The following is a 20,521-nucleotide window of genomic DNA, read 5'->3' on the forward strand; positions in this document are numbered from 1 at the left end:
TTATTTACTTTTTAGCTAATCACCTCTTAATTCCATATACTTTTCCATAACAAATACCTAATTCAATCATTAATACTCTTTGGACAAATCGAATTATAAGCAGAACAAAAGACAGCTCGGTGCCTCGGTCTCTAAACATAAAAACCTGCTGGTACCCGGTATACATTTTTTCATATTTTTTTAATTTACGTGTGTATATTCATTTAGTACAATAATTATGTAATTTATTCATTGGGTAAACTCTTATATATTCTAACATAAACATTATTAGAGTTTTACGTACTTTTAAAATCATAATATTAAAATATTCACACCTATTAAAAGAGGAGATTGTTTAATTAATAATGTTTTCAGTATACATGCACAGATGCACTAACCATGTTATGCATTTCTCTCATATTTATTGGTGCGACAACGCTAAGTAGTCGATTTGAAATTTTTTGAAACAAAAATAGAATATTTTAAACATTAAAAACAAATTTAAAACTTGATCTAAGCATTAAATGTAACCAAAAGTTTATATTATTTAATTTGATTTTGATAAATGACAATCATAAAATAATATACACAATAATAATAAAAGCAACATATGAAAACAAGAAATTCAGGTCCAAGGTTGTGAAGAAGTTTACTGATCTATGATTTAAATAATTTCGATTAAGAATTTATATATATATATACTAACAATTATTTAAAATATGAAACATGATAAAATTGGTTTATTAATAACCAAGTAATTCGATTGGTTGAGTAAAAAATTCTAATATTTCATACCATGACTTATATGAATATTATCATCAAAGATATATGAATATTATCATCAAGTTCCCCTTATATGTAAATATATTTCGAGAATATATAGTTCTTTTTAATTTTTCATTTAATTATTTGTAATTATAATTTTTTATTATTTAATATTTTTTCATATATTTTCTTTTAATTTTATTTGAAAAGTATATAATAAAAAAATATACTTAATAAAATAATTAAAGAAAAAATTTAGAAGATGCATGTTCATATTTCTCTCCCATCGATATCTCCTATATAGTTTCTTTGGTTCCTCCTCCAAATCTCACAATAGGGTGAAGCGAGTGGGATCCACTTCATCACCAAAAAGCCAAAGACAGTACAATATTTAGGGAATCTCGGATGGTGATAAATTAATAATAAATAAGCATGAATAATCCAAATAAAAATGCGGAGAAAAGAAAGGGGTGGAAGAAAGAAAAGAAAAGAAAAGAAGAGGCAATTGTGGTTGAGTTGAATGGGAAAGGAGAAACGCAAACGCAAGTGCAAAGGAGAAGATGAGAACTGAGATGATGGCTTTCTCTTTCTTTCTTTCTTTCTTTTGTTTCTGCGATGCTGCGTCTCGCCGCATTTATCGTGGACCCCACGGAACCTTCCCCATTCTGTTGTGTGGGACCCACATACACCTCAGCTTCCACTACTTCCTCAGAGTCTTTGATATTCTCACCTTTGGTTATTAATAAACTTATTAATTATATCCACTACACTACTCTCTCTTTCTTGTTGCCCCTCGTTTTCCTCCTTAGTTGGAATAAAAATGATGAACCTGCGCAATAATAACACTCAAGAGTCAAGACTCATCAGTCATCACCCTTTTTTTTTTTTTTTGCCTTTTTATTTCTGTAAGCAAGAATTCATTAATAAAAGGTTAATTTTTTTTATATGAAAAAGATATTAATACTTTTATTAAAAATGAGATTATTTAGTATAATTAGGGATCTTTGAATTTTGCAGGTGAAAAATTACCATATAAGATGCGTATTGCAGGGTGTATGTTGGACACGTGTCGTCCTTCGTATTAGATACATGTCATCATTATGATGCATATTGTCTGTTGGACACGAGTCAATATTTTAACCAACACACAAGATATATGTTGAACACATTTTTTATACATCTATAATACTATAATACGCTTCAAATATTAATATTCAACTAAAACATTATCTTCATCTCCATATTAAAAATAATTTCCATTAATAAAAGATGTCAAATTATTTAAATAGCATAAATATATTAAATTTAGATAAAAAGTTAGACATATTTTTTAGTTGACTAAAGTATATAAATTTTTATTGTAGAAAATATTTAACCATAAATCATAGATAAATTTTATATTTTTTTAGTTTTCAAATACATAGAAAAATACTGCAATATAATAAAATGTTCTTTGATGTATAAAATGTGTTGATAATATATTAAAAAAATTAAAATTTATCATTCTTGTTTGTCTATCTAATACTTTTAGAGCACTTATCAGCAAATTTCTTTATTTTATTTTCTCCATTTTAGTTACTACTTTTCTTGTTTATTTAAAGGAAATTTTATCATATCTATAATGTTTTGATATTGTTTAGTTATTCTGTTATAGTTTCATCATTTTTTTTAATTTAGTATTTATAATTTAAAATTTTTAATTGAATTCTTAAAAATTTAATGAAATTATAAAGACTAATACAATAATAAAATTATTTAATAGTAGTTAAGAGAATGAGTCTAATAATATTTTAAAAGATATTAATTTGTTTTTTTATTATATTTTATTTCGAATATGATAATTTTTCTAATTATATTTTAAAATATAAATTCAATCCATTACTCCTTTTTACATGTGTATTTTTATTAAAACTGAGAAAGTAATACTTAGTACTGATAAAGGATGACTAAAGTTAAGTGCATGCTTGGAAGGTCACTACTGCTATTAGTAGGAAGCTTCATCCTATTAAATATGAGGGACAACAATTATGTGCATTTTTGAGGATGGTTATTGGTTTTCTAATGAGTTAGAGTTTCATAATGCGTCAATCAATTATGGGTTACTTAAAGAAAATTATGAAACATTTATTTTACATTTGCTATTAAAGGATAGAATTATTTCTAATACAATTTTTTTTATTAATATCATTCTGAACGTTAAAAATCATTTTAAAACTAATTTTTTCACATAAAATATTAATTACATGATGATTTTGTCCCCTAATAAAATATCCTCTTCCTTTCACTAATCACTCCATGGTCATTTGATCATCACCATTACTATTATCACCACTTCTCTCTTTCCACAATGCAATTCAAGCTAAACTTGTGTAGTAGTTGTTGGATTCAAATTTTGACTTTCTTTAAGACGATGTTATTGAAATTGTCACAAAAACTACGATTTCCGATGACGACAACGAAAACGACGAAGTTGACGGGCCTGATGTCCATAAGGGGATGACGATGTTGTCATCTTGGAGACGACAGTTGATGTCATGCAAGACTTTGACAAGCATTTTGAGAGAGAGAGAGAGAGAGAGAGAGAGAGAGAGAGAGAGAGAGAGAGAGAGAGAGAGAGAGAGAGAGAGAGAGAGAGAGAGAGAGAGAGAGAGAGAGAGATGGTTAGTGGGTAGAAGGTGGTGTTTTATTAAGGACAAAATAGTCATAAAATTAACATTTCATGTGAAAAAAAAATTAAAACGATTTTTAATATTAAAAATGATGTTAATAAAAAATATCAAAAATAATTTTAATTTGTCCCAAAATATTAGAAACAAAAAAAAAGTACTTAACTCACTATTAAATTGCAAATAAAAAAATATTATGGTTAAAATCTTTTGATAATTAAATCAAATTAAGTCTTACTATATTTTTTTTAAAAGAATTTATGCACTCTTATTTGTATTGTCATCTTCTGCTTCTTTATTATATATATATATATATATATATATATATATATATTTTCTATATATATTTTTTTAATTTATTTTTCATCTTTTTTTATTTTTTTAATTTGTTGTTTCTTATCCATAAGAAATAAATTATAGAATTTTTTTATGCTAAACATAGATTTTCTTTTAAAGTAAATTCACAAATTTTAAACAATAAACATAAAAAAAGAAATTACAATAAAATCACAATTTATCATAAAATTTATTAGGCTAATTTAATTTAGAGTAAACTACTATTTTTACTCATGAAAGTTTTAAACACTGATAAATCTATTCACAAAAAAGAATTATTGTACCATGAAAGATGGGTTCTGCAAAATTATCCAAACGCTCAAAAATTACCTAAAATTTTTAAATTACCTTTTTCCTAATCCTAATCTCAACACCCCTCTTCCAAATTTCAACCCTCCTTTTATTCTTTTCATGAATTTCACCACCTCCTTCACCAACACTACAACCACAGCCACAACCACCGCCACCAACCGTCAGCCTCATATTTCTCCTTTTTCACTGTCACAATAACAACAACAACAATAATGATGATCATTTGCTTCCTACAACTTTTGCTTCTTGCAACTGCTCCTTTACTCTACGTCTTGCGTTCTTTTCTTCTGCCAACTTCAATGTGAGACGACACACCTCTTTGCGGCTTCTTTCAATCTCGAATTTCATGAAATCAACTCCCTCCCAATCTGAAAGGCATTGGCCTTCACAAACTGGGTAATGGAGGAGTTGCCGACACGATGAAATTGGTCCTAGTCGCTGTAAAAGAATAAGTGTTGGCGCAGGTGATTGTCGAAATTGAATCGCTCATCCCACAGTAAAGTAATTGTTCTCCTGCCTTGAAAACTATGCAATCTTTCTATTTCGTTCTTCTCCTCCCTCTCCATCTCCAAATCCACTATACTCCTTTTCCGGCGAGGAGAAGCACCACTACTCTCCGGCGAAATCTTTTGCTTCTTCTTTTCCACTTCCACGTCCCTATCAGCACCAACTCCGAATAACGCTTTCCTCTTTAGTTTTATCTTTCCAGAAGAAGATACCTCCTCCTCCTCCTCCTCCTCCTCTATTTCTCATTCTTCCTGAATGAATCATCAATAATCAGTTCTAACTAACAACATCAAACGCCATGGCAGATGACTGTGCATTAAACTACAGCACACTATTGCTGCAAACCAAATATGCGAAATCGGAACCGAAAAGAATAGGGACATTGTGGACAGCAGTGGCGCAACTTGGATGGATTGGAGGCCCTCTCGCAATGCTTCTCTTCGCTTTTATAACTTTTTTTTTTTGAAAAACAAAATTTAAATGCTTTTGTGGTTTGATTGCTTGCAGTTGTTTATGATTGTGACAGTAAAAAAGGAGGAAGGTGAGACTGATGGTTGGTAGCAATGGGATTGGTGATGTTACTGAAGGAGGTGGTGAAATTCTTGAAAAAAATAAACAGATGATTAAAATTTAGAAAAAAGGTATTGAAATTAAGGTTAGGAGATAAATAACTTAGATTTTTTAGACAATTTTTCAACGTTTAAATAATTTTATCGTACAAAATTTATTTTTTATAGATATAATTATATTTTTTTCGTAGATAAATTTATCGGCGTTTAAAATTTTTGTAAATAAAAATAATAATTTATTCTTTAATTACAGTTAATTATTACAATTTTTTGTTCATATAACCAGACAACTGACTCTTTTAAATTATAGTACGCATCGTATTTCAAAATCAATTTTAACCTAATTAATTCTGTAAATGTTTTTGCAACTATACACTGATTCATGTAATCGGATAATATGTTTAATTATGTGCGTGCTTAAATAAATGTCTATAGTAAATAGTTTTAAAATTTTATAATATTTAAAAGTTATTTTATTAATTTAAAACGAATATACAATTATACTTGTTCATAAAATAAGCAAAATAATGCCGAAACAAGTAACAATTTCTCATAATAATATGGTCCACTTACTATACAATATTTTAAAGACATCTTGGACCTTTATCCCATAATGGAGAGGATTCTTCCCCCATTCCTTTTGCTTACGTTTCTCTATTATATAATAAATTACTCTGATCTCTAAACTTTATTTGTCTTAGCTTGCAGGGTTGGAATCAGTTAGGAACATTTGTTGCCAGGTTACGCCATTATACACTCGAACAATAATTGTCGCCAGAGAAAAACAAAATCACAATCAAGATGCACGTTATCTTCGGTAACTTTTGGTGATATAAATACGTTAGTATATGTCAATTATTTAAAATTTGAATCCTCTAAGTTTTAAATTTTTATTTTAAAAAATAAAATAAAATTTTTTATTATTAAATATTTTATTTTTTATTTTTTAGTCTCATCTATAAAATAAATTATAATAGATTATATTTTATTTTTTAAAATAAAATTTAAAATTTAAAAAATTCAAATTTAATATTTGTTTATTAAACCATAAATTTAAAAAAATACATTAATACATAAATATATATAAAATACATATATTTAATATTTTTTTAAAATATTAAGATATAAAAATACAATTGCAAGTTCTTATAATTTATTTTTTATTAATTTTTACACAATTAATATTTACATTTTTATTCTTTATCAATTTTTTATACATTTAATTTTTATAATTTTTTATATTTTTATCTCTTATTATTTTTTATAAATTATAAATTTTTTTAATTTTATTGTATCTTATTTAATATTTTATTAAATACAATATATATATATATACACACTAATAATTTATATTTATGTCTTTAATATTTATAGTTTTGTGTCTCTACCTGAAGATAAAAAAACATAAATCAAATGCTATCTTATGTCACCTTTAGAGTATGTAAAATAATTATTATTCCTTTTTAATTGAAAAAGTAGATTTGATAAAATGAAGAGAAGAGGCTGATTTCTATAGAGTTTTAGCAAAACGAAAAAAAAAGTTACATTCACAATTCATATAGACAACTACACTAACAAGTAACATTTATAATATTTTTGTTCTTTTGTTCTTTTGGTTTTTATTTTATCTTTTGTTCCACTTGTTGTGTTGTGTTGAGTTTTTTGTTAAAAAAAGAAAAACAATTATAGCAAACCAAAAGCAACAACATATTATTTTGTGTCTTCGAACAAAAAAGGAGTAAATTAGGTGTGTATATTTATACGTACAAAGATCAATACTGATATAGATAATATAAAATTATAAAATTATATTTAACAAATAAGATATGAATTTAGATGTTATATTTTGAAATATTAAAATAATATATTTTATATTTTTGTAAAAATATAAAAATACTAGTAAAAGACATAATTTATTTTTTTTATTTTTATTTTTTTATAATCATATTATTATATTTTTTTACTAATTTTTGTATGAAAAAAAATGAGAATAAATTAGATTTTTATAATTTATTTGTTTTTATATTTCGATCGATCATTTATGTCTTTTTAAGTATATTGTCTTATTCTATTCTCAAAATTAAATACAGTCTTATATAAATAATTTATTACTCGTCTAAAATAATTATTTATTTAAATTATTATAAGTCTCACATCTCTTAAAAATATAACCTTAAAATAATTTATAAAAAAAATATTATTTACATATTGAGTTCATTTTAAAAATGAAGTTTAGTGTATATACTACATTTTAAGATGAGTTGTTAACATAATATTATTAGCTAGACAGAAAAATATAAGCTTATGGTAATTGAGACCATAAATGGCAACATAATTATTTATTTTTAAATTTAAAAAAATTTTAAGTTTGAACTCCTGGCTGTTATCTTCTAATATGCATAATTTTTTTTAATTTTAAAATACAAATTAAACCCAATAATTTGATCATTTGAAATAAAATCGAGTGGTTTGATTTTTGTGATTTAAAAATGCTTTCTAAGGATAACTAAATCGGATCCAACAATTTGTGATAGTCAAATTTTTTTAAGTTCTAGAAATATAAATTGGACTGTCCGATTTGAGAGTTACAAAAGATTTTTAAATTAAGATGCTAATCGACACCCGATTACATTATTTCATATTTAATTTTAATAAAAAAATAGAAGTCGGACTAGGAAGAGGCAAGTAGTGGCCTTGTCCCCCAATAAATTTTAAATTCGTATACTATTATAATAGACGTATTGTATAGAGTAAAATTTAATAGTGTATTGACAATAAAAAGAGTTGGTATTTTTTATGTATTAGGGTTCAAATCTCTCTACATGAATTTATATTATTTATATTTTTTTATTTGATTTAGATTTTTTTATATTTTTTTAAAGTTAATTTTAACATTCATAATCATATAAAAAATATTTAATATTATTTATAATAATATTCTTTTTCTAATTTTATTTAGTTATTTTTTTATTATTTTTTACCTCTATTATTATATAAAAATACTTTAATATATTTTAAATTCACATAACAAAATTGTTAGTGCAACTAATTTATATTATTTTATGTCATATTTTTTAATGATATAAAATATAAAAATATAACTCACCATCACATAAATACTTAATAAAGTTAATTAATTAACAAAATATTTAAAAATAGATATTTTATATTTTGTTAGATATAAAACCAAAAAAAAATTACGATAAAATTATAAAGACTGAGATAATTCTTTTATTTTTGACAAGTATTTATTAATTTTTTAATTAAAAACTAATTATAATTATATCTATTATCAAATTATATGACATTATATTTGATTATACAAGATTTTAACTTTCGACCCTTACACTTTTAGATTCCTGAATCCGTCCTTGGCATGGCGGGAAATATTCAGCTTAATTATTTTGACAGCTGTAATGAGGTATTTAAGGTACGTGAGATACCTAGTGGAGTGGAGTATACAGTGAATCTACGTCAGCGATGTTGTGATTGTGATGAATTCCAAGTATATTAAATTCTCTGTCACCATGTTTTTACTTGTTGCGCGAATCAGCGCTAGGATTGGCAAGTGTACATTCATAAGATCTACAAGATGGATCAAGTATGAAGGATATATAGAGCTAAGGTTAGACCACTGAAAATTTCATAATATGACCTGTGTATCACGGACCTCAGTTGATACCAAGTCCATTTCTTAAGCGAATGACTAAAGATCGGCCAATGATAACCCGCTTCTTAAATGAAATAGACATGTGATGATGCATGATCCAAGGTGATGTAGGCAATGTTGTGCGGAGGGCTACAAACGTAGTAGATGCTGACAACGTGAGAGTTCAAGTGCAGCAGGTGCTGCTCAAAATTCCTGAGGTCTATGATGTTTATATTTTTTAAATTGTATCCAAGTATTTATCATGTTCTACAACGAGAATATGTGAGATATATTCCATGATGCCAACTTGGAATTAAAATAATTTATCAAACAACATAGCAAACCATTTGTAATATTTAAGAAACTACATCAACAAACAAATTCAAATTGTTATCAAAGTACAACATACAATTACAAATACTTAACCAACACATGGCATTCTAAATACCACTTCTACTTTCTCATGCCAACTTTACGTCTTTGCAAAAATTTTTGCATTTTTTGACGACCTTGTTAAATTGCGAACAAGTGAATCAGCTTGCACTATGACTTAGAGGATCAACTCTAAGATTGTAACATTTGCCTCCATCAGTTGGAGTTGAGGTGCCATTAGTCACTAGAAGAAAGTCATCGAATACGGTCGAATTTAGTGTCGGATTTGTCTAAAAAATCCATCGATAACCTGTTTATCATCGAATTTAGCGGCAGAATAAATGCGATGGTATAAACCTCGTCAGTAAATAATTATCGGCAGAGTTTTAATGTCCAACGCTAATTTCCGTGGGAATTAGCGACGAAATATAGGCGATAAGATAATGAAATATTATGAAAGTTATTATCGGATTAATCCGAATGTAATGTTGGCGCCATTCTGTAAGTATCCACGCCATTTTACTGTCGGATTAACGGAATTGTTTTTGGAGATTTAAAAAAATGGGCTGTTGCCATTGGTAAATTTCGTCAGTAAATTTTGACGGGAATGCCGATGGTAGTAGTTTTTAATTTTTTTACATAATCATTTTCCGTCCATTTATTGTGTACCCTGATAATAGCATAATTGAAAGAGTGCTTTACATAATCCTTTAAACCTAATGTGAAATATCAAACGTACAAAGTAAAAATACAGAATGATGGTAATTGATATATCTGAAATAATGTTAATTATATTACATTCTTCTCAAAATTTGGTAAGGAATTATACATATCATTGAACTATATTTACATTAACCATATTCAGATTCATTATTTTCTTCCTCTGGTTCACCATCCTCTTCCTCTGAGATAGTTTCCTGATCATCGAACTCATCTTCCTTTTCTTCGTCACTATCGACCCCGTCTTCTTGAAGATCATCGTCCTATTGTGGTAGTGCGTCATCATGTATTCCAAGGTCAATGATATCATCATCCGTAACAGCCGAGCTAAGAGTAATTGGCTCACCGGTATCAACCACCATTTTCGAAGGAGTTAGGTCATCAATTTGGTAAGGTTCTTGATCCTCTGTCCTATCATCAGACTCGATGCGGCCTCTTGACTTAGTCCTAACTACAACTACCCAAGTAGACTTACATGAACTCTGATAAGGCAAAGGGTACATACACTTGTCGTGCATTTTGAGGTAGAATAAAGGATCGTAGTGCCTATATTTTCTAGTTACATTAACTTCCATGATATCGTAATCCTTGTGCTTTCGTGTTCCTTGTCGCGAACTTGGATCATGCCATTCACATTTAAAAACGCACACCCTGTACGTAGTGCGACAGAAATATTCTAATTCAATTATATTGTGAAACGCACCAAACCAATCAGAATGACCACCACCTGAAACTCCATAAACCCAAACTCTGGTGTTATACGTTTTCTTTCCAATCGACCACTGTAATGTATGGAACCGATATCCATTAACAATGTACATTGGGTAGCTAATTCCCTTATTCATTGGGCTCCAACTAAGTGTAACTAGTTCCAAATTTGTTAGGTCAGATAGATGTACGCTGACATATTCTCGAAACCAACGTGGAAAGTTGTTCGATGAGGTATCAGGATTTGCCTCTTAGAATAACCTATATGATAGAATAGGATAAAGAAGTCTTGATTAGATTAAGAAGTTATAATGTTACTAATTGCAATATTTACGATGACTTAAAAAACTCACATGAGGTATGGTGAAATCTGGTCACAGTTAAGCAACATATGCAGATGTGCGGCATCGATTTCCTTCTGCTCTAACCAGTAGTCATGCCTGCACCCATTGTAGCTCCTTCTGAAGCAAAGATTGGGCATGTTGTTCCACCCGACGATGATTCTCCCTTCTCATCGTTCCTTGCAATTCTTGTTCTATGTGACTCAACATGAGGTTGAAAATAGAATGAGCAAAATGCAGATATTTTCTTAGCTAGGAATGCTTTGCATATGCTGCCCTCAATCCGAGCCCTGTTATTCACGATGCGCTTAAATGAACTAATCATCCTCTCGAATAGGTACATCCACCAAAATTGGTCTAGCCCACATAGTAGTGCTTCAAACGGTAGGTGCACTGCTAAGTGTTCCATAACGTCAAAAAAGGATGGAGGAAATATCCTCTCTAGCTTACAAAGTATGATGGGAATGTTCTTGTCCATGACTGTGAGATCATTAATGCTAAGTTTGGTAGCACATAACTCTCTAAAGAACTTACTTATTTTTGTGAGAGGTTTTCAGATGTTGGTTGGAAGTTTTCTGAACGCGATCGGAAGCAAAGACTCCATGAATATGTGACAATTATGACTCTTCAACCCAGTAAACCTACCTTATGACACGTTTGTACACCTACTCAAGTTAGAGGCATAACCATAAAAAAATCTCAATCCCCTAATCCACCTACAAATATTTTGCCTATCTTCCTTCATTAGAGCGAACACTGCCTTTGGTTTAGCCCACCTCCCGTTATCAAGTTTTTTTAAGTTTAGATCTGGATGCCTGCAAATGTCCATCAAGTCTAACCGTGCCTTATCGTTATCCTTTGTTTGCTCGTCGTGTGTTACTGTGCGCATGATATTATCGAACACGTTTTTCTCAATATGTATCACATCAAGACAATGTCGAACCAAGTTGTCTCTCCAATAAGGCAACTCCTAAAATATATTCTATTTAGTCCAATTATGCTCCTTGCCACATCTCGGAGGTCTCAAACCTGTCCTATTTTTTACGATCCTTGGAATTCTACTGACATGATGCCAAACTTGCCTACCATTCAAATTTATGGGTGTCTCTTCGTGTTCAGTTGTATTCTTTTTAAATGAGTCCCTATTGTGCCGAAAAGGATGATCAAAGTTGAGAAATCTTTGATGGCAATCAAACCATAAATTTTTATCGCCATTCGACAACGAAAATGCCTTCGTATCCTCCATACAAATAGGGCATGCCATTATGCCCTGAGTGGAGCAACCTGACAACATGCCATATGCAGGAAAATCGTTAATGGTCTACATCAACGCAACCTGTAGTTGAAAGTTTGTCTTCATCGAAATATCATACGTTTCTACACCATCAATCCACAACTCCTTTAACTCATTCCCCAAGAACTACAAGAAGACATCTATTTTGGCCTTTGAATTTTTGGGACTAGGTATGATGCAAGTTAGGAACACATATAGGTCCTTCATGCACATTTTGGGACTCATGTTATACGGTGTCACGACTACAGCCCAACAAGAGTACGCGTTATCGAAATTAGAATTCGGTGCAAACCCGTTAGAGCACAAAGCTAGTCTAACATTTCTCGGCCCCCTCGCAAATGTAGGATGTACTCGATCAAAATGCTTCCAGGATTTTTAGTGTGACGGGTGTGTCATAATTACATCATCCCGCTTATTGTTACTATGCCAGGTCATGTGAGGGGCCGAACTCATCGATGGATACAATCATTTTAGCCTAGGGATCAAAGGCAAGCAGTGCATCCATTTCATCGAAACTCTCTTTAACTCACGTTTACCATTTTGTTCTCTCTCAACTTGGAACCTCGATGATTTACAGAATCTGCATTCAGCTAGGTCTGCATCCCTCTTGTAATACAGCATACACCCGTTCAAACAAGAATCAATTTTTAACGAATTTAGACCCAATTTCAAAAGTAGCTTCTTTGTTTCGTAGTGGTTTGGGGGATGCCAGTGGTCCTGACAGGTACCAGTTCGTTGTAAACGATGGCCCACTTATCAAAAGACTCTTGGGTATGATTTGACTCCGACTTAATAGTCATCATTCTAACACATGCAAACAACTCTGAATGAACGCAACCCTCAAACAATGGTCTCGCAGCACATTCTAACTGATGATAAAATATCTTTGCCTCGGGGTTACGCTCTTGTTCAACCTGTTCCAATTTCTTAACACCTATTGTATCAAACACCATCTCGTTGTATCTCTCTTAGTTACCCTCCCAAGTCATGTCTTCCATGTTTAGTTTTCTTTCCACCCGAATCCTCGTTGATTGATAGCCTGGCCTATTCAAATTTGGGGCAGGCCTATTAACTCCCTGTTGGTCCACTTCTCCATGCTCCATCCACATTCAATATCCATCCTTGAACCCACTACGATAAAGGTGGAGCATTATATCTATGTGTCTTAACCATTTAGTGAGCTGACACTTTTCACACAGACACCTAGATACCCCTTCAAACCTAAACAGTTCCATGATGAACACATGCACAACAAACGCACTAACCCCATCAAAGAATTCAGGTTTTAATTCCCCCATCCACCGTTATCCCTATCATACATCCATCGACGATGACTTGAAATCATATTGAAATACACACCCTAGAATTCAACGAATAAGACAAAATTATTAAATTTTTTACAAAATCCAGTAGAGCATACCCTATAATTAGAATCTTCCACTAAATACAGTTATCATTTTCTACAAGCCAAACAAGTTTTAAAACAAATTACACAAAATTTCGGCAGAACTTTTCCTTAATTTAGAGGCATCCATCAAATAAATATAGCAATTTTTACAGCGAAAATTGCTGCAAGCATAAATTAGAACAAACATAAATTCAATAACACATAAATCCTAACCGTTCTAGTGCGCAACCCCTTATAACTCCACAATTTTCTAGCAAATAAGAATTTTGATAAGGCGCCTCTATGCGACCTTCTTCTACTTTCGTCCTAAAATGCTATCCTAGAAAAAGTAAGTCCAACATAAAACTTAAATAATTGATTATAGTTAGAGATAGAAAATCTACCTGAAACACGGATGCACAAAATACGAAAAAAGCAAAATCCAATTAGTCTCAGAGAAATAACACTCTCCTGATAAAAAAAAACTTATTAAACTCATAACGTAAAACAAATTAATTCAACAACCTACACAAAGTCATCCAATAAAAAGTCAAACACTCTTAATCTCACCCTACTTAACCTACCTTAATTATAATTTCTATTTATGTTAAATTAACATAAGAAATCTTAATCACTAACTTTGTTACCCTATTTTAATAAATAATTTGGTAATAAAATACATAACAAAACCTTACCACAAACCAAACCCTAACCACAAACACCATTACCATAATTTAATCAATAATTTGGTAAACTACCTAACAAAACTCTAAAGTCACTATAAAATCTGAAAATAGTACAAAAACCATACCAAATCCTAATCACAAACTTCATTACACTTTTAATCAATAATTTTATAAATTATTTAACAAAAAACCTAAACTCATAAAAATCTTAATAAAATTAAAACACTACACTAAAGTTACCTTTGATGGTGGTTGCAGGATGCTAAAGGCATGGTGGTACTAGTCGTGACGGCGTTTCCAAACTTTCTGGCGGTAATCGACAGCTCCAATGGGGAGGCAATAGAGGCTCTGGCAAGTGGCAGTGACACCAGCAGCACCTCCTCCGAAGAGAGAACATGAGAAGAGAGAGAGAGAGAAAGAGAGTGAGAGGAGAGAGAGCAAGAGAAAGAGAGAGAGAAAGAGAGAGAGAAGAGAGAGAGAGTGATCTCGAACAACTGAGGGAGGACGGGTTTGTGTTTGAATTTTAAACCAACTTTACCATCGAATTTGGTAAATTGGCTAAACGCAGCGTTTTACCGTCAGTAAAACTCGACGGTAAAACCGCCGGTAAAGTTGGTGCCAGCGAAATCATATTTCGCACCACTAATCACCGTAAGATTCAGAGTCGGAATATAAAATCCGACGGTAAACATTTTGGGAATTCCAAGCTACCTTGTATCTGACGCAAAAACTAACGCTAAATCCAACGGTAATCAACGTCGGTAAATCCAACGGTACTTAGCATTTTTTTTTGTAATGAGTTGCTGTACCTGCACGACCTACATAAAAATTAAATTCAACAAATGCATCAACTAACAAATAAAATACTAAATAATAGTTTACAATACGATTCAATTACTAACAACAGATACATCAACTAACTAACAAACTACAATACAAGTAATATTATACTTTTAAATAAATAGAAAAACATTACCTATACTAGGCCTAGGATTATCACTAGGGTCCCCATCATCACTACCATAATCATGACTATCATCCTCAACATCGTCTTTATCATCATTCTCATCTTCATCATCACGTTCTAGAGTATGCACTAGGTAGTCATCATCATCATTGCCTATCCTCCTGATGCTCTCCTTAATTAGACCCATTATGAAACGATGAAGGTTTTTGCTGTTTACAACCCCTCAACATTCGTCACTCCTGCTCGAATCAATAGATATTCGACCTCTAGAGTTTTTTGATGGAGTGTGGCACTAGAATATCGAATCCAATGACCTTATTCCCAGTGTCAGTGCACTCGGGTGCGCTTGCTCAGGTGGGGAAATGTCGCACTAGTTGCACGATTGTGATTGACCTAGATCCGGAGTCATGAATCCAAGCAGGTGGTATTACGATCTTGGGTCCCCTACCTCAATCTGTTGCACATCCAAATACTATTGATGCAATGGGTATATCTATGTAAAATACGGTGTAGATGGGGTCTAAGGAATATAAAGGGTCGAAGACTACTGAAGATGATCTTGTAATGGTGGTGGCAGTAGGGGTGGTTGCAGCTCCAGCACCAGTGGTTGATCCATCACAACATTGTCGTCTTGATTTTCTACAACACAATTTCAGACAAGTTCAAATGATTGCCATATTTCGTGCAATACAATACATGTAAATATCTAGTTGATATTGCAAAGGAATAGGATGCCCAGCAAGAATTCAATTGTATTAGTTGGTCTATTACATTATCCAAAAAGTGATTGGTAGACCAATCAAAATTTTTAGGATTAGTCAAGACTTCTCCATGTGCACCATCCAGATTCCTTTCTTGATGTGGAACACCTGGATTAAATCGTATTGTCTTCTGAATCTGTTAGATGCATGCTACTTAATACATTAGAATAATAACAACCGTACGGTTGCACTCCACATTACTAAATACTAATGAATGTCCGCTGGAATCACATCCGGCTCAATGCGATCAACACCGTAGGTATCTCAAATGAACTGGACACAATATAAACAATAAAGACTTACTCATGGAAGATTGACAACATTTATCATATATACATATGGAAACAATTATTTTATATAATTTTCTTAGAGCGTACTTGGCCTTCCTACATCTTATTTAACGACCTCCTGAAGTGAGCAACAGAGTAATATTGGTACAGTCGATTAGCACGCTCCTAGTTACACTACCTGATATTTTTTTTTTGTTAGTTAAATTTTTGGCTAAACATTAAAATACAATATGCAATACTTAGTATAGTTGATAATGATTAATACTACCTATTAGCAAGCGGGAAATTTCAGGGGACATTAGGAATCGGAGCAAAATCTGGTAGACAGATCCAAGCCTAGATTAGCAACAACATCAATAGACTGTCGATCTCTTTATAGTCAAAACAGGATGCCTTACATAGCGCTCTGTTTAGGTGCGCTAGCTAATCTCCCTAATCTCAGCGAAATTATAGAGTAATAACAGAAATTTTCAATGCACCGCTACCCCAAACATATCTCCAAATAAGATTGTCCATAATAACAACATGCTGTGGCACTTCAAGTACCTCTCAATGCTAAGTTGATCGTTCAACTGTAATCGATCTTTAAAGTTTCAAAGCTAAGTAAACTTGATGAAATTTTTCTTACAATTCGCCTTCCTAGGTGCAATCCCAAATTGGTGTATGTATTCAACTTCTAGTGCATCATGACTACTCATAGTTACACCGATCACCGAAAGACCATCTATTGAAAGGCCAAAAATTATGGTCACATCTTTCAATGTGACGACGCACTCACCAACTGGAGGATGTAAGATATGTGTGTCTGGGTGGCATTTTTCAACCAGAACTATTACCAACGCATGGTGATATTGGATCACTCCAATTTAAACACCATAATAAAATTAGTGTCACGTATAGACATTCTACAATAAAATTATATTGATCCGATAAAATTTAGTAGACATGCATCAACAATCATCAACCCTACAAATAATTAACATTTGTTAATAAATAAAATCTATTCAATAAAAAGATTTTGACTTAATTGCCATAATATCTATTTTTGTTATTAACAATACCCAAAAGAAAGTTAATTCTAATTCCTCACAATATATACTAACAAATTATATTTATTCAATAAATATACATACATACAAACTAAGATAATTCATTAAGTTATTCATAAACCCTAAATAATTATAATTAACGTGAATTTAATTATTTAAATTATGGACATAATAAGTTTTAATTTCTAAAAAAAAATAATTATTATTCGTAAGCCCTAAATAACAAACTAGTGTTATCATTTACATTTAACCCCAAAAGGATTCGAATTTGTAATTTTTAAAATTATGCATGCATAAACCCTAAATAATTAATTTGTATTCATTTAATTATTATAATTATCAAAATAACTAGTTCTAATATCGAGCAAAGACACTAATAACATTGTAATTAATATTGTAATGAATTATAATATTCTAATTTCTATCCACATCTTCATGGAAAAATAAAAAAATTTCCGCCAAAAACCTTTTTTAACACATTTAACTACTGTGATTACTATATGTAAATATATAACTACCTTATATTATTGCTAATATGTATTGTCTAATATATATATATATACTATTAATATCTTAACTGCTTATATTATAACTACTTATATAACTACTGTGATTACTACTAATATTATTACTAACTCATATCTAAAACATTATCTAAAAGTTACAACAAAGAAAAAATTAACTCTTACTAATACTAATGCATGTACACAGTATGTATCTAATAATTTCATTCAATCAACATAAATATGAGCATAATATTATCACCTTTTTATTATCAAAATATTAAATTTAAATGTTTTTTTATATAATTAAGATGACAGAAATAATAAACAATGTGTTTTTGAAGCTGATCAACATCCTTAATTTTCGAGCACCTGCAAGAGGCTATGTTTGTTTAAAAAAAATAGAAGAAAAAAAAATAAAAAAAAATAAATATTTTTCATTGTTAGTTGAGGAGAAAAATTAAAAAAAAATGACACCAATTTTTTTTAGAATTAAAAAAAAATTGGTAGAACCCACCAATTTTTTTTCTTTCCAACATTGGAAAGAAAATAGAAAAAAAACTAATTTTTTTCTCTACTTCTAATATTACTCTTTTATTTTTTTTAATATATTTTATAATACAAAGGTAAAATGATCTTTTTATAACATTTCTATCCTTAGCTTCTTATTTTCCTTCACTACAAAAAAAAAGGCCTATGGTCACGGTAAAAAACCGTGACCATAGCTAGTAAAAAGGGTGACCATAGATCTATGGTAACGGTTTTAGACCTATGGTCACGGTTTTTTACCGTGGTCTATTCTCTCGTGGCCATAGGTCTATGGTCACGGTTTTTTGATCTATGATCACGGTTTCAATTTTCAAAATCTGACACTTTAGGCCACGTTTTTTTACCGTGACCATAGCCTCTATGGTCACCCCTCCTTGAAACCGTGACCATAGATAAGGCTATGGTTACGGTTTTTACCGTGGCCATAGTCTCTATGGTCACCCTTCCTTAAAACCGTGACCATAGCCCAACCTATGGTCACGGTTTTCACCGTGGCCATAGACTCTATGGTCACCCCACCTAAAACCGTGACCATAGCCTATCTATGGTCACGGTTTTCACCGTGGCCATAGCCTCTATGGTCACCCCACCTAAAACCGTGACCATAGCCCTATCTATGGTCACCGTTTTTCACCGTGGCCATAGTCTCTATGGTCACCCCCTCCTTAAAATCGTGACCATAGCCTATCTATGGTCACCGTTTTTTACCGTGGCCATAGACTCTATGGTCACCCCCTCCTTAAAACCATGACCATAGCCCTATCTATGGTCACCCTCCTTAAAAATGTGACCATAGACCATCTATGGTCACGGTTTTTCACCGTGGCCATAGCCTCTTTGTCCTATCTATGGTCACGGTTTTTTAAAACGGTGACTATAGCCTGTTGTTGTTTATGAGATTCAATTTTTTTAAATTATAATCACATCCCAAAATGATAATAATCACAAAATAAATCTAAAAATAAGAAATTAAAGAAATCTAAATTATAAAAGTTTCATTATAAGATAGCTATGTTTAATCTTTAGTCTAAACAACACAAATCCAAATAGAGTGAAATTTTTCCAATTACATGTACTACCTCAAAAAGTACATAACACATCAAAATATTACATTTACATAACTAATTAAGGTCATTGTAAGACCCATCCCATGTGATATTTGTATGGAACATATTTTCTTCATCACATCATGTTTTCCTGCACGTAAAAGAAATAAACATGTTAAATATCTTGCAAAAATGGTTTTGATGATGCAATACATATGCAGCAAAAGAAGGGAAACATTCATCCACAGTAACACTCAAGAATTATTCACAACCATCATTCACTTCAAACAGCAACTATTGCAAGAATGCAGCAGTAGTGATAGCTTAGACTCAGAAATTCATCAAAGTTATCACTACTGCACAAATAACTCAGAATTTGTTCATTCCAGCAGCAGCCAACACAAGAATAAGGCAGCAATAATACTATGCAGCAGCATCATATAAACCAGTTTAGCACAAAAATAAAACAATGAAGTAGCAACATAGGATCAATAACAGTTTAAACCTAATCAACAGCACCAAGCAAACTAATTTAGCACAGGACAGATCAATGAAACAGCAGCAGGAAACTAAATTAGAACAGGGCAAGTCATTACCAGCACAGGAAAACCAATTTCAGATAGAATAAACATCAGAGTTCAAACCTAAATCCACTACAAAATCAATTGACTACCTAACCACCTAATTCAACTAAGCTAACCTAATCAAACAATAATTAGTTTCTATCAAACAATAATTAGTTTATATCAAACAATAATTAGTTTCTATTATATACTAACTATAATTACAATAATATGACATTATTATTTCTGAACTGAGATTTCAACTTTGGGCAAAGTCATTGCTTCAAGGTACAAATTAAGTAGCAGCAGCCAACACAAGAACAAGGTAGCAATAATACTATGCAGCAGCATCATATAAACCAGTTTAGCACAAAAGTAAATCAATGAAACAACAACATAGGATCAATAACAGTTTAAACCTAATCAACAGCACCAAACAAACTAATTTAGCACAGAACAGATCAATAAACCAGCAACATGAAACTAAATTAGAACAGGGCAA

The sequence above is a fragment of the Arachis hypogaea genome, chromosome 11 (genome assembly GCF_003086295.3).
Source record: "Arachis hypogaea cultivar Tifrunner chromosome 11, arahy.Tifrunner.gnm2.J5K5, whole genome shotgun sequence".
NCBI classification, from domain to species: domain Eukaryota; kingdom Viridiplantae; phylum Streptophyta; class Magnoliopsida; order Fabales; family Fabaceae; genus Arachis; species Arachis hypogaea.